This window comes from Neltuma alba, unplaced genomic scaffold, assembly GCF_004799145.2.
Source record: "Neltuma alba isolate B1F8T4 unplaced genomic scaffold, ASM479914v2 tig00006934_pilon, whole genome shotgun sequence".
In the NCBI taxonomy this organism is placed as follows: Eukaryota; Viridiplantae; Streptophyta; class Magnoliopsida; order Fabales; family Fabaceae; genus Neltuma; species Neltuma alba.
This window is the reverse complement of record NW_021634626.1, coordinates 37,223-48,859: the sequence shown is the minus strand read 5'-3', so window position 1 is coordinate 48,859 and position 11,637 is coordinate 37,223. Positions and strand designations below refer to the sequence as shown.

The 11,637-nt window shown below is 31.1% G+C and overlaps 1 long non-coding RNA gene across 1 annotated transcript; it reads right to left on the bottom strand.

Moving 5' to 3' along the window:
- Positions 1–8,603: 8,603 nt before the first annotated feature.
- Positions 8,604–10,132, bottom strand: LOC114751464 (uncharacterized). Its single transcript, XR_003740750.1, has 3 exons — positions 9,913–10,132; positions 9,700–9,756; positions 8,604–8,719 (listed from the first exon to the last, which is right to left on the bottom strand). It is a non-coding gene; the product is annotated as an uncharacterized LOC114751464 (long non-coding RNA).
- Between the last annotated feature and the right edge of the window lie 1,505 nt (positions 10,133–11,637).

Below are 11,637 nucleotides of genomic sequence, written 5' to 3'. Positions count from 1 at the left end.
CATTTGATTGCACACTTTGAGAAGTTACATCAGAATTCATGGATGCCTTCCGCCTCATGTAATCATCCTATAATAAAATAGTGTCATTTAACAAAGTTTGAATGATACATAAAAGTATGTAAAACAAATAATTATAGAATAATTAGATAGCAAAATCAATTATCGCTATTTTAAGAAAATCTATCATCTTATGCTAAGACAAAATAATTGACATAAAACATTAAAACAAATCAAAACTTTATATATGAAGGACACAAACTTCAAAATTGGTTCTTGAAAATTCAACACACAATTAACCTAGCAAATTTAATCAAAGCAGATAATACGTACACATATGCCAGAGAATAAAAGTTGATTCACTAGTTTTATCTCAACCACACAATATATTTAACTTAATGACCTGTTCAAAAATTTGCATTTCACAAATCTTGTTTAGATCTCAAATTAGTTAAAGCCAGGTAAACATATATCATTAGTTTCTTTCCCACTTCTCTTTTCTTTTCCTTCCTTTCATGTTCTGGAACAGGAGATGGGGACTTGTGATAATTTCATATCACATCTACTACTTTCAGATTACTATATAACACGTCAACACTTGATAATGACTTGCTCAAGGATAGAAAATCAATATAAAAGATATAGTTTGAGCGACCAATCATAAAATGAATACGTAAATATGTGAAACTCAACTTTTAATGGTTGGTTTGATCTATTTTTTTTTTTTTTGTAAATTAAATCTATACAACAATCTTTAGCAAAAAAGTCAATATTTTATAGTTATGCCTTATACCATCAAGACTTCAATGTCTTTCAAACTCTATTTTGAGAAGGAGAGCAGTTTGTGACAGTCAAATAGCTTATAGATAGTTGAGCATCAATTTCAAGCTTAAGGACACTTATCATTACACCCATCTTTACAAATTATTCATATTATATTATTCAGGAACGGTTATATTTTATAATATGCTAGTTCAGAATATAAAGAAGTAAGGGGAAAAAAAGCAAATAACAATAGTAAAGTTAAAATTCATGGTCTGCTAGTATCTTGTGCATAGATATGATAAGATTAGTTTTAGGATTTTTGAACATTTTTCAATGGCATTGATAACTTTTCAATCAATAATGACTCATTTTCAATCAGATTAGTTAATGAAAAACATCAATTAGCAATATCTTATGGTCAATCACCTAATTATCCAAATTATTTTGGTGTTTCATCTTCACAACAATACTTGTTACTAAAAAAAGGAATATATTTAGACAGACTCACACTACAACTAGTCAGGCCTTCGGCAGTCAGTACAATTTCATTTCAGTAATCCAATATGACAAACATATTAAATAAAGACTCACACTACAACTAGTCAGGCCTCCAGCCGTCAGCACAATTCCATTTAAGTAATTCAATATGACAAACATATTAAATAAAGACTCACATAATAACTAGTCAGGCCTCCGGCCATCAGCACAATTTTAGTAATAAAAAATTATATTAAATGAAGACTCACACTACAATTAGTTAAGCCTCTAATTGCCAACATAATCATTGTGATCCAATATGACAAGTATACTAGAAAATTGTCACTTACATAAATTGAAGCTGACCTCTGATCCACAAATTGTTTAGTTTTCTCATTATAATGTGTCTTGTTAAACAATTCAAACATTGTAGGGTTTCTTCCCAGCTCTAAAGCCTGCAATTGTGTCAAAAAATTATAGGGTTTCTCATTAGAATGATGATGTATTATGTAATGCATTATAAATAATGATTGCATTTGAAGATAAATCATTATCATCCTCCTCTTATACTCACTAATAAGAGTACTGCCCGCTTTGTATTGAGTTCTTCCTGTGGAAGAAGCTCGATTGGCTTTAGTTATCTCAGACTTGACCTTATAATTCTCTATTGTCCATATTTTCTCTAAATCATCTATTACACCTTTTAGAATCCAGGCAAGCCTGGCATTTTTCTTAAACAGGTCATGCCTGACATTATGCATTATATTTCTTAAGATTTCAGCACACTTTGCATTCTAATTTCTTTTAATATCTTCTTCATGTTGTGGCAGCCACTTATAATTTTTCTACATAAAGGAGAAGCAAAAAGAAGAAATTATACGATATCATAATGAGAAAAAATGAAGACATAATAGAAATATAATGATAGAGATAAGATATACCACCTATTTAGCAAACCATAATTGCTTATACGAAAGGGGTGTTGCTTTCCAACAATAACATGGATGGTCAATTTTTGCTTGAATTACAGGAAGAATATTTCGTACCATAGCAACAAAAGGATTAAACCTAATAATCATTTTAAAGAAATCATTATAAATGAAAAATAACTTTAAGCTACTAAATGAAGATATCAAATAATGTAAACTTTAAGGCTTACATTTTTTTTCCAGGATATATCCATGTTTTACCATCCAAGGGATCACAACCCCATGGTGTCAACCTACTAGGAGCACCCTGTGAAATTTAAGGTTCAGAGTTTTCTGTTTCAAGTGATAGCAATTGAGAAAATATAGGTGATAATGAGGGTCTGCTAACTGAGTCAACCATAACTGGAGATGTAGATGATAATGAGGGTCTAGATGGTAAAGGGATATTTGGAAGTCCAGTGGATATTTCTGCCACAATAGGAGGAGATGTTGTTGGTACATGAGAAAGAGAAGGATTTTGAGAGTCTCGAGACAATTTTGCAAATAATGGACTACTCAATTGCTCTCTACCATGCTTTAAGCGACGACTTGCCATCTGTATACTTAAAACAAAATAAATTAACAATTAATAAATGAATAAAAACTAAATCATTGTAAGGTAAATAAAAACTACAACCAATGGACAAATCATCAAAAAATTTAATCAAAGAATGAATCAAACTCAATACTAAATAAGAATGGAATGTTGTAACCATATTTTATGTATTCATCACCCTCATCCTCATCTATGAAAGAATCTTCCTCATTATCTTCTGTATCTTCATCATCTTCATGTTCTGCTTCATGTTCTATAACCATACCATCATCTTCTTTTTCATCTCCACCTTCCTGATCTTCATAAATCATATCATCTATTGGCATATCTACTTCTTCATAGTGAATTTCAAACTCTCTTTCATTGTTTAATTCATCATCATGAACAATTACTAGTAATATGACTTCTAATCCATCTGCTTGAAATGGCCCTATGTTCAGTTCAGATGCAGGAGTGTCAATTATGCTATAAGCCTTGATGTTAATAATAGCTAACCAATTTGACTTTTTAGGAAAACAAGGATAATATGTGTAGTACACTTGCATTTCTTGTTGAGCAAAAATGAATGGATCATACTTGTTGTACCCTCGTTGTTCGTGAACTTCTACAATCCCATATTGTTCATGAATCCTCGTACCATGATTAGGTGTTGGATCAAACCACTCATATTTAAATAACACTAATCTCTTCATAGGAAGACCGATATATTCAATCTCCACAATCTCTTGTAGAATGCCATAAAAATCATGTTCTGATTGTGCATAGTCAGCTCCCTTAATGCATACACCACTATTGTTGGTTGATTTTTGAAGAGCCCATGAACTAGTATAAAACTTATACCCATTAATAAGGTACATAGGCCATGTCCTTTCTTTTCTTTTTGGGCCCCAAGAAATGTCATACAAAAACAAATCCATAATGTTATTGGCAAGATTTTGAACTTGTATGACATCATTAATGAGTATTTGTCAAATCAAGTTTATTTTAGATATTATGTGAAGAAATTGTTGCTTACATGATCTTTAAACCAAGCTGGAAATTGTTCATTGATTTGAGTTTCTATTTCATTGTCTGTAACTTGAGGCTTCTCTTCCATTAATATTTGTACAAAGAGACTGCATAGAAAATAATGCATTGACCATACATGTATTTGGTATGAGCTTTAATCAATCACATTGTAGTATCACCTACTTTAAATAGGGTTGCACCTCATCACAATTCATTAAAACATATCTCGTGGCAGTATTTGCTTCTTCATCATCTAACCAACGGCTCTTATATTCCCCAAAAATATCTTCCTAGATAGTTAAATATAGAAATTGGTCGCAAATCTGATTCTCCACTATCATCATTTGTTATAGGTCTTGTTATTCTTGGGGGAACACCTAGCTTAAAGTAATGTGAGCAAAATATTATGGTCTCCTCAATTATATAAGCTTCACATATAGATGCTTCAACCCTGGCTTAATTTTCCCTTTTGTTTCAAAGTATAGAGAAACCTACATAGAGAGAAATGAAACTGAAGATTAATTATTCCACTAATCATATATTTACTCTCAATTCATATGAATAGATTTCATTACCTTTCAAATGGATACATCTATCGATAGTGGACAGGTCCTCCAACCTTAGCTTCACAAGGAAGGTGAACAGGAAAATGCTCCATTGAGTCAAAAAACCCTGAGGCAAAGACCTTCTCTAACTTGCATAATGTAATTACAATATTTTTCTCTAACAAATCTAGTTGAACTATAATCACTGTGGTGGAACAAAGTTGTTTAAAAAATTGACTAAGCTCCACTATAGGATTCAAGACAACCTCAGGTAAAGTAGCTAAGGCAATGGAAAGTAGGCGTTCCATAAAAACATGACAATCATGGTTCTTCATTCTGTACAACTTTGCTTCCTTCATGTCAACACATCAGGCCAGATTAGATGGATATCCATCTGGGAGCTTCAACTTCTTTACCCATTGACAAATTGTTTGTTTTTGTTCTAAATTCAAAGAATATTTTGCACTTGATTTCACCATTTTCCCTCTTCTTTCAACAAGTTCATCATCATTCCATCAACAATATTCTTTCAGGTCCATTCGAGCTTGTGTATTATCTTTTGTTTTCCCTTTTGTGTCCATGACAGTATGAAACAAATTGTCAAAAATATTTTTCTTAATGTGCATGACATCAAGATTATGCTGAATGAGATTACTTTTCCAATATGGCAATTCCCAAAATATATTTTGCTTTGTCTAATGATGTGCACCCTTGTAGCCTTCAATTAGTATGGTTTTTCGGTAATCAGTGACCTTGGGCAAATTTCGTTCTCTTTCCCAAACTTCCTATCCACTTAACCGAGTTGGAGGCATTGATTTCTCAACTCTGTTCTTGTAAAATGAGGTCTTATTTCTCCTAAATTGGTGATCATCAAAAAGGAATTGACGATGGCAATCAAAGAAAGATGTTTTCTACCATGCTTCAGTTGGAATGTTTTTGAATTCTCCATGCATATAGAACATGATAAGTTCCCTATTGTTGTCCAACCAGACAACATACCATAAGCAAGAAAATCATTGATTGTCCATAATAGTATGGCACCCATACAACATTTTTGTCTCAATGAGGCATCATATATTGATACCCCCTCATCCCATAATAATTTTAATTCATCTACTAGTGGTTGTAAATACACATCTATTTTTCCTTTGGGATTATAAGGACCAGGGACGGTCAATATCAAGAACATATATTCTCGTGTTATGCACAGTTTGGGTGGTAGATTATATGGAGTAATAATCATAGGACAATAAGAATATTGTCTCCTAGATTGCCCAAATGGCGTAAACCTATCAGCACATAACCCAAGTCTCACATTTCTTAGATCATATGCAAAATATGGGTATGTACTATCTAAAACCTTCCATGCTTGGCCATCAGAGGGATGAGAAAGGACATTGGAAACTCGATGATTCTCATAGTGCCATCTTATTTCTTTTGCTACTTTTTGAGAAGCAAACAATCTTTTAAATCTTAGAATGAGAGGTAAGAACCATAACTGCTTCCTTGCAACTTTCTTTTTTCTTCCATGAAACTTAGAGGAATATCTTTCCTCACAACAAAACTTACATTGAGTTGCACTATCATTATCTGTATAATATAACATACACCCCACAACAATCAATCTTCTTATAATAAAGACCTAACTTGGAGACCAACTTCTTTGTTTGGTACAAGTCTGTAGGCATATGATTGTCTTTAGGTTGTGTCCTCCTCATGAGTTGGGAAATTAGGTTGTACCCTTGTTATGACATGTTAGTTGCTACCTTAATACATAATAACTGCAAAGCTGCTGAAAGTTGAGATTCCTCTTCACAACCTTCCCGTAAAGGTTGTTGAGCAATATGTAGCATGTTGTAAAATGCTTGTGCATTAGGATTTGGTATCTCTTCAACACCTTCATTATAGTTATCTCTAAAACTTGGCCCAGCTGCGTCTATTACCAATGTCTCATATTGACTTGGTTGGTTATCAAGTACTCTATGTGAGGCATGTGAGACACCTTCTATTGGAGACATGGGTGAATGATATTCTATATTTCTCTCACCATGATTTGTCCATATATAATACTTTGGCATGAATCATATATTACCAATGTCTCATATTGACTTGGTTGGTTATCAAGTACTCTATGTGAGGCATGTGAGACACCTTCTATTGGAGACATGGGTGAATGATATTCTATATTTCTCTCACCATGATTTGTCCATATATAATACTTTGGCATGAATCATATATTACCAATGTCTCATATTGACTTGGTTGGTTATCAAGTACTCTATGTGAGGCATGTGAGGCACCTTCTATTGGAGACATGGGTGAATGATATTCTATATTTCTCTCACCATGATTTGTCCATATATAATACTTTGGCATGAATCCATATTTATAAATGTGTGTCTTCACCTCATCAATAATTAGATATGGCCTACATCTATATTTCACACATAGACACCTAAGCTTTTCTGATTGTTGAGTATAGGGTGATTGAAATGCATAAGCAATAAACTCCTTGACACCTTGCTCAAAATCTACTGTAACCCATTTAGTAGTAGGATCTATTCTATTGTCCATCCATCTTCAACTTTCAGGGACTTCCATTCTAGAGGAATCCTACGTAAATATTATATAAGAGTTGAGAGAAGACAAGTGATATATATTGTGAACAAATATATATAATTTTAAATTTTACTCCTCCAAAATTTAATAGAGAATCTAATTTAAGAGTTGATATAATCTTATATGTAAAACCTATTTCATATATTTATCAATTTTTTAAATTAATCCTATTGATGTTCCTTCAATAATAATCAAGTAGAAAGGAGAGAAAAGAAATTAAAGAAGATAATAAAAGTGTTTTAAAAACAAAACATATCATATTAATTAATTTAATTAACATAATTAATCAAGTCAAATTAATTAATTAGGTTAGGAGTATTATTTAACCGAAGGAAAAAATTCGAGACTTGTTGTATTGATAAAAAAGAAAAATTCAAAAAGCAACACACGTATCAAGGTTGTACGTAAACATAGCTATCAATATATCACGTAAAATTACTTAAGCTTTATGCATTTACATAAACAATCCTTTAGTTACAAAACCAATTGTTAATTTAACATTTTCCACTTCAAAAAAAAAAATGTCAACCACCATTCAAATCCAGACTGTCTTGTCAAATGGACAAAAGGGATTCGCTTCTTTTAATATATAAAATTTAATGCTATTTTGACCCCAATTACTAGATATCTTACCTACCATGATTTTTATTTTTGAGTGGTAAAATGCTTTAAAATATAGGGGCATTCTTGTAATTATAACATGATAGAGTATATTTAAAGAGGTGGGCCAAGGGTCAGCCCAGAGGTATAATTCTCACGAAAACAGATAAAATGATGGCGGGAAAAAGAAATTAAGAATATAATAAGTAAACAAGCAAGCTCACAATTGCATACAGAATCAATATCTAGAGCAGATTAACCAAAGAGGTACCTTTGAATACTTTCTGATTCGATTATAGAGCACTGGAGTAAATTGACAAAGAAATCAATAGTCTAAATCTTTAAGTGGAAAGCCCAAAAGACCTAAGTCAGCACTGTAAAGTCAATTGCAATAGTCTATCACTGATAAATGTATTTTAAGGATCTAGACATAGATCAAAACCAAAAAAATGACAAGAAAACATACTGTAGGGTTTCTAGTTCAAGATTAAATAGGTGTAAAATGGCAAGCTGACAATGCAAAGGAAAATTTTAATAAGGTATCTAAAACAGAATAAGTCTAGGTATATCCCCCTATTTCCATTCCATCATTTGTACCTTCACATCTTAATTCTACAAGTGACACCCTACAATAGTCACATAAATACTTTTCGCCCCAATACTTGTTTTCATTCTCATCTTCAAAGTCAAAATCAAGGGTATCTCTAACAAATAGGAAATTTTCTGAAGATGACATGTAGTTGGGCCAATGCAAATGAATATAATGTTACATTGACTTGGACTCCAATCAGTTTTTTCCATCTTAATGACATTGAAAAAAACATAAAAGAAAAAGAAGAAGAATAGTGAACGTGATTTTTTTAATTGAATCACAAGCTGCTTTGAACAACTCAGAGGCCCTTCATTTTTCTGGTTTATTAGGGAATACCTACAATTTGAATAGAAATGTAATTATATCTTGTCTAAATAAGAATTAGTATTTATAAACATGTACTTCTTGCATGGGAAACTGAAGGAAAAACTCTGTCTTCTTACTATCCAGGCTCTAGTCTCCCTCTTTTCTTGGAGCTTTCTCACAACAGGCAAGGCAAGTTGAATGTTTGCATCATTGTATTCATCTAAAGATCCCCTGAAATATTTAGGAATTGGAGAAAATTATGTTCAATGTAATGAAGCAAACATGCCTACAAAGGTGTAGAAATAAGAGCAATGTCTCGAAGCATAAAATCAACATCTAGCCATGAAAATTTATAGATAATTAGATATAAAAAAAAAACAGGGGGGAATGTCGAAACAATTGGTACAAGGAATCACAATGACATTAAAAGAAAAGATGAAAAAGAAACAACGGTAGATAAGGAGAAGTATATAGATCCACAATAACATGTAAGTTGTCATATACCACAAGTTTAAGCATCAATAATAGTATCAACATATAATGTGTGTGTGTTTAACCATATTCATATTTCAAAATGCAATTCAACGTGACTTTAGACAGTTCCTTTTGCAATTGTTCATCACTACAAGAGATGTTTAAAAAGCATTAATCTACCCAAAAAAAGTACTCAACAGAGTCAGTGATATATGAAACTATAATATATTCTATCCACAATTACTTACATTAATTTCACTCATTACCCATTTATACAGATTTTAAAAACCAGGTACACAATTCGCCAAAACCAGTATAGACATCTAATTTTAATACTCTAAACATAAACGGATGTTTAATATATGTTTTGTTAGAATGTTAGAAAAACATGCCTAAATAGCCTTGTCTAATACTATAGGAAAGTTCAAGACACTTTTAAGGTAATTTTTGGGAGAGCACTACAACTCAACAATTTGAAAATTTATAAATGGATAACCACTGAAATAGCATATCAGGAAGAAAAGACATTCAAAACACAAGCCATAATAGTGCGAAAGGGGGAGTCACGAATCTTTGGATAAGAAAATTTATAAAACACTAATCTGAAAGGAGTTTCATGATCTTGGTAGTACAACATTTTATAAATTTATAAGAAAATTTATAAAATGCTGTACTAGTCAGACATTATTATTCTTCCTCAAACCCTTTGACTTCTCAACAAGAACGCTAACCTTACTCTTATAAAAAAATGTTTGATCCTCACCTTTGATAAATTCAGCATCAAGAGCTTACCTTGTGATAGATCCTAACCTTGTGATAAATTCAGCCTCTAATGTCACAATCTAAAGCCTGCAAGCAAAATCCAACTGAATAATTTTGTAACCAGCACCTATTCATTTCAAGAGAAAGAGAGGGATTGGGAGTTGGGATAAGGAAGAAAAAGTCTGAAAAAGAAAAGGACTGGGACAAAAAAGAGAGGAAAGGCCAAGAGCATCATCAACTAACCGAGATTAAGGGCAGACAACATCGATTGTTGAGCTTGAGCAGACAGAGACGTGTTGAGAGGACTGGGTCTACGATTGGAATAGCACCAAAAGCCACCATCGACGATGCAAGACCAAGAACCAGGGCAAAGTGAGGGAAAAGGGAGTGGAGTACTATTAATGCGAATCTGAGAAGAGAGGCAGAGAGTGCGATAGTGAGAAATTGAGAGTATTGAGTTGGGGCTAGGGTTTGAAGTTTAGAATACCATGGGAGTATGAGGGAAAAGGAAAATCAAATGTTAAATTTTAGAGTAAAAGATATTGACTACCCCTCTGTTTTACTTAAATTATAGAAACCTCCCTTCTATTTTGAAAATATATATAAACTTCTCTCCAAATTAAAATGTATCTTACACAAACCTCCCTTATACTTTTAAGATTCAATTTCCATCCATCCATCCATCCAACTGCTAGTTAACTGTTAAGTTTGACTTTTAAATTTTTATTTTGACCAAAATATCTCTCTTTAACATAAATGTTACTTAAACATTTAAATAAAATTTTTTTTGATACAACAAAAAATAATTATAATACATGTATTTTCACAATTTTTAATATGCTATAAAGTTTTTAATTTCAATTATATTATAGAATTATATAATTTTAGTTCCTCATGAAATATTGAAACTTAAGTTTTTTTTAAATGGCTAGAAAATATTTTGAATGCTTATTTTCTTATCACATAGTATAAATTATGCGAGTTTGGAAACTTACATAAATCATTTAAATTTATGTTTGCATTAACTAAATTACTTAATTTTTTGACCCAATACGATAAAAACATTAAACAAACAACAATTATCAAAAATAAAAAAATAAAACTAAGGTAAAGGAGAAAATCTTAAATTCTTTGATATAGTTTTAACTAAGATTTTGGGATTTAGTATTATGAAGGATAATTTAGCAAACAGAAAGTATTTCAATATAAATTTGAAATAAAATTTTTTTGAAATATTCTTAACGAAGTTAACAATTTGGATCTAAGTGTATGTTTTCAAAATAGAGGGGAGGTCTGTATAATTAAGACAAAATACAAGGGAGATTGGAGTATTTTGCTCTAAATTTTACTTCCCTCTTTTTTTTCTTTCGGCAGAAACCTTCCCTCCTTTTTTTTTAATCACCAAATTTTCCCTCAAAGCATATAACAATTAGATAAAAAAGGCATAGCCAATTACCTAAATAGCAATAATACTATATAAAATAATAATAATAACAACATAAGAAAAGGAAAATCTTATAAATGATAGAAACATATATTAGTTATTTAATTTATACCTAACTTTTACGTTAACTTCAAGGAAATTCAATACATGTTAACATCTAATCAAATTTTTCTAATTATTATCTTAGATATATTTTAGAATCTCTAATTAAATTTCTAACTATTTTTAATTTCAAGATAAAAAAATTCAAAATATTTCTAATTATTGTCTTAGAAATTCAAGATATTGATTCTCCTACATTACAATCCCTTTATTTATCTTAAATATACATAAAATATTCCTAATTATCATCTTAGAAATTCAAGATATATACACACATATGCATAATTTTCACATTTAATCAGATTTTTCTAATTATTGTATGCTCTATCATCCCTAATCAATTTTTTAAGTAGTCTCTAACTTCAAGATAACTATAAAGAATTTCAAAATACTTCTAATTATTGTCTTAGAAATTTAAGATA